The 5212-nt window shown below is 33.8% G+C and overlaps 1 long non-coding RNA gene across 3 annotated transcripts; it reads left to right on the top strand.

The window, feature by feature from the left end:
- The first annotated feature begins 673 nt into the window (after positions 1-673).
- Positions 674-4419, top strand: LOC133739531 (uncharacterized). 3 transcript variants are annotated; one of them, XR_009860672.1, is made up of 5 exons: positions 674-889; positions 1102-1291; positions 1376-1440; positions 1785-1798; positions 1914-4419. It is a non-coding gene; the product is annotated as an uncharacterized LOC133739531 (long non-coding RNA). The 3 variants fall into 3 exon arrangements; XR_009860670.1 differs by lacking the exon at positions 1785-1798; XR_009860671.1 differs by having other exon boundaries at positions 1376-1798.
- Positions 4420-5212: the final 793 nt, after the last annotated feature.

Below are 5212 nucleotides of genomic sequence, written 5' to 3'. Positions count from 1 at the left end.
GGCCTAAATAAAAGTGCTCAAGCTACAGTGAACACGACCATTCTTCTTTTCTATTCTCAATCAATTAAATAACTTTGGTCATTTGCTTCTGCTCTACTTAACCAGGCATGTTTACTATCTTATATTGCATTACACTTTCATAATGACATTATTACTTTAAGTAGCTATCATCTGTCTTCCAATCACAATAGCTAAGCTGAAGTTTCAAAAATAGCTATCATCTGTTGCAAATGACGAATCTGACTTTGTAGACACATCTGAGGAGCTTATGTAAAATAGTTGGTTGCCACTACAAGCCTAAACGTTTGTTGTCAAGTCTAACCATGTTTACAATATGTACATAAACACCTACTGTGGTTAGCATATCTAACTTTGAAATCTGGCCAAGTTACCAGATTTTTAAACATGTAAAAAAATGTTTCTAAATTCAGTGGCATTGAATCGAACGATATTGATCATATTCCCGCAGCATCGCACGGGTGCACTATCTAGTACTCTATCTATACTACTAAAGGAAAATGAAGTTTGGTACTGTTGAATGAATAGTATCCGGACGATTTTGCTCCTGCAGTCACACGTTTGAATAACGCCACGTAGTAAATTCTAGAAACCGGTCAAGCAAAGAATTCTATAAACCCACCCGTGTACTTGTTCCCTTTTTTTTAGCCTCCACTGACCCTTCCAGAAGTTCCAAGACTTCCAAACTCTGTTTTTCTTTTGTTCTTCAGGGGAAAAAATGAGTAACCAATCGAGTGGTACTATCTACGTGGGGAATCTGCCTGGAGATATTTGTATAAGAGAAATTGAAGATTTATTCATGAAGGTCGGTACAGAGAGGGATTGGCGCCAAAGCTTTGCATAGAGAGAGATCGGTAATTGGTGGTTTAAGGTAATGGTTGAGTTTTGTTGGTTTGAATTTTGAACGATAAAAGGAGGAATTCGTTCTTTTTTTGGGTTTGGTTTTCTGTTTCCGTTGGTTTTGAACTGATTAGGGTTTTGATTTTTAAGGGGTTTTGTTTGTGCTGGAGTCTGAGACCTCAATGATCGATTAGATTGGTTTGAAGTGAGTTGCTTGCTGATTTGAGTTTGATTTTTGGTCAGTTTTTCGTAGATTGAGCTCCAAGGTCGGCTTCTGATTTCGTAGATTTTCTTTTCAATTGTGCTGCATGCAATTTTTTGTGTTGCGTATGGGTGATTGAGTATTTTCCTCCAAAGTTCCACTTATTAAAAAAGATGGATATGCAAGCATTAAAAGGATGTCTTGCTACTGCATCTCACCGGAAAAATACAGGTATATCAATATATATGGATTTTCAATTGCTACTGTTTTCGTTGTGTGTTGAAGCAAGTTGATTTTTGTGTTGTTAATTTCCAGATAGAACCAAGGTTTGCGATTGGGTTGCGCATCAAAATGCTGTATTTGACATCTATTGATAAAAGGTATAATAAATGTTGATGCAATTTTTATCATTCTGAAAATGTAGCAGATGTAATATGATGCTTATGCAATGTAATGTTTTTACATGATGATACTCAAATTGTGACAGCTTCTGGTGATCGATCAAACTGTAAGTGGTTTAAGTCCACTTCAATTTTTCAGACCCATGGTGCTTTGTTTTTTTTTTTTTAAAGGAGTTCAGAAAAATTGAAATTGACTAACCAGGATTAAGAACGTTGTTAGTAACACATGAATGAAAGTTGTATATTAGTAATTCTGCCACATATTGCAGTTGGTTTAGTTTCTAAGTGATTATGCTGTTTCTTTGGTTTTTTGTTTTCTCCAGGACTCCAAGTTAAGGTATGAGGAAAAGAAATGTATTGAAGTTCTAATGGGGGAATATAGTTAATATTATTTGTTACTAGGTGAAGTTCTGTTTTGAGCCTAATGGTGTTGTTCATGTTTGTTTATGCAGATTCTGTATGCAAGCAGGTCTGCCATTACCCTGATCCTGTAACAAGATAAACAAAATCTATTGACCTATTGGAAGATGGAAAAGATCATTTGGTTAAAGCTTTCATTTCAAAACCACATTATTTTGAATCTTTATTATAGTTTGGTTCACTATTTACCTTAGTGAGAGTGCATCGGTCAGTATTCTATCAGGAATTAGATAATAAAAAGCTTTATTGATTAGCTATTTCTTATTCCACTTTATGCTATATTGCTATATTTGTGCCCAAATTTTTAGGGTCGCAAGTTTGAATGAATTCTATAGTTACTATACTAGAGAAGAATAGAGCTTGAAGAATGGTTTGGGTTGCTTTACTTGGGACTTTTAGACATTTTTGTCATGCCAAAGATGTGACACATTTTTCAAGGTTAAATTTGTAAAATTACCTTCTTTATTTTCACTTATATTGTGGTTATAAAAAATGAGACTATCAAAAGAAAAACTTTCAACTTCAATTAAAAATATGAATGATAGGAAAAAAAAAGAATTACGAAAGTTTTGATAAGCTTTTGGTTTTAAATGTTTTATAGTTTGTCCAAAAAAAAGTTTTATAGTTTTATTTGAAATGTTTCATCTGTATCTATAAAACAAATTAATTTTTTTTGAGATCTTGTTTTTAAATTTTATTTTCATAAGAGGGTAGAGATACATTTTTAATTCTATTTTTAATTGAACTTCTATTTTTATTAACATATTAATTGATCAAAATATCTAGTAAACAAAATTATTTAAATGGGTATTTTCGTCAAGCTACTCTTGAATATAGGTCCTATGTTTTGCACATGTTAGTTTTTAACGGAAGTTAGTGATAGGTACCATTTGAAATGAAATTGAAAAGTTCAGGTACTGGTTGTGATCAAATTTGAAGTTCAGGTACTATCGATAGAATAGAGGATAAGTTCAGGTACCATTTGTGATAATAATCTTTCAAAAAAAAATGAAGATCCTCTTACTCTTTGTATTGTGTATAAGAGTCTTTTGACATAAGTTCATTATAAATTTCATTTTCTTCTCTTTTTAAATCTGTTTGTTTTTTTCTTTTCCACGTTTACCATTGCAGCAGACTTGAACAGAACTATGTTTGTTATATTGTTGCCGGCCTAGCGTGAGTGTTTTGGAATAAAAAAAAGGCAAAATAGCCAAATTACCCCTTAACTTTTCTCATGACTGCCGATTTACCCCCTGACATTTCAATTTTGATTATTTACACCCTCACTTTTCTAAATGTTGCCAATTTACACCCTACAGTCAAATTTTAGACTTTCCATCCAATTTCTCCGTTAACTTAGTTAGCACGTGAGGGGTCTTTTCGTCTATGCAATTGTCACAAAAAAAAAAAAAAAAGTGTTGGTTTGTTTATTTTTTTTTTATGATAGTTGAAAAGATGAAAAAGCCACTCACGTGCTAACCAAGTTAACGGAAAATTAGATGGAAAGTCCAAAAAATAACGATAGGGTGTAAATTGGCGTGAAGACTGAAGATGATCTTGCATCGAGAGGTAGGGTGTAAATAACGATAGCACTGCCGTACTGCTCAGTGCTATCGTGTCTTTGTTTCTTCACTGCATAGAGAGAGAGAGAGAGAGAGAGAGAGAGAGAGAGAGAGAGGTGATTTCATTAGCATCTACAACACTGATTCCACCTTCCCTGCTACGTTGTTCCTTTTGTCTTCCATGTTCTCAGCTGTGTTCCTCTGATTAGCCACTGGCTGAGAATTGCACAACCGTTGTTTTACCCACATCTGAGGACTCTTGGCAACATCAGCTCCTCCGGTGCAACCGATTTGCGGGAAATTCCTTTTTAACTGCGGAATGTGATTTTCTGTAAACCTTTTTATGCTTTCTGTAAACCTTCACTGCTTCAATGCAACTAAAGTTCAGGTTAATATGCTATTAATTAGATTTCTTCATAATACAAATTCTGGTATTCTAATCAATATAGGATAGATGCAATAATAGAATTGGTTGCGCAACCATACTGCTAATTTTGGTTACCTGAATGTTGAGCAAATTAAAAGACACTGATCTTTTTTGTCGTGAAGTTATAGGAAAATGGGTGACACTTCTTATTCCAATGGCAATGGAAATGGGAATGGAGTGAAGAGAAAAGGTCATCGTGAAGAGCTTCTGGTATGAGCAAGGAATTGAAGAAAACTTAAGCTGGAGCTTTGCTCTTAATAAGTAAAGTTACATTTTCAGTAGAATCAGTTACATTAGTTCAGTAGTCTTGGCTTCACTTTTTTCCCTTTTTTTTTTCATCTTTTTTTGGCGTTCCTATTTCATTGTACACTTGAGAATTCAAATGTGTGTGTGTGTGTGTTCTAGCTGACTTATAGCACTATTTTAAGATCTAAGAGTGAAAGTTCCTTAGTTCACAAAATTCTTCAAAAGTGAGACATTATTTTTTACAACAAATATTGGTCATGAAAAGTTAATGTTGGATTAGAGGTGCTGCAGCAAGCAAATAAATCCGCGGCATCGCGGACTATACCACTAGTTTTTACTGAAGGAAATTTTTGGTTTGGGTGTTACAAAAATCTTGCTCATTTAGCTCATTGTTCTATTTAAAATGTTTTGATTTATTTATTTTTTGGTCGCTATTGGTTAGTGGTTTGGCATGTCCAAATCATGAATATCACTGACAATCATAGAGCGTACGAAACTAAAAGTCCTTAGTATGAATGGGAAACCTATTTTCACTTCCGGTCACTCCCATATCTCGTTGTTCTTGTTATTGATGAATAAGTCCACATTCCTTATTTTCATATTGCATAACAGTTTGTCCTTTCAACTGCGGCACATCAAACTACGTTGTTTAACTAGAATTTTAATATTAAATTGAAATACTATAGGAAGTTGAGATACAATAGAAACATTATAGGAAGCTGAGATACACAACATCCTACTATCCTAGACAAGTAGACAGTTAATTTTTCATCAAAAAAAAAAAAAAAAAAATAGTAAACTATGAAAAACCAGATTGAATTTAATCAATATGAGCAAAATCCTCCTCTATAGCCAATTTTGCTTCCACTTATCCTAGTAGACAAAATATGTGTCTCCCATTGTTTTCAAGTTTTTCTTGTAGTTGGGCTCCAAAAGTTCCGACCTCCCCCTCCACAAAAAAAAAAAAAAAAAAAAAAAAACAAACAAACAAACTTCCCTGGCCATCTCCTCCTCTAGATATCACAACCATAATCTTTAATTCTTCATGGTATCATTGGTATGTGTCTGTCGAAGTAGTTGCCATAATTATACTCAG

Source organism: Rosa rugosa, chromosome 3 (genome assembly GCF_958449725.1).
Source record: "Rosa rugosa chromosome 3, drRosRugo1.1, whole genome shotgun sequence".
Taxonomy (NCBI): Eukaryota; Viridiplantae; Streptophyta; class Magnoliopsida; order Rosales; family Rosaceae; genus Rosa; species Rosa rugosa.
This window is presented reverse-complemented; position numbering and strand designations above follow the sequence as displayed.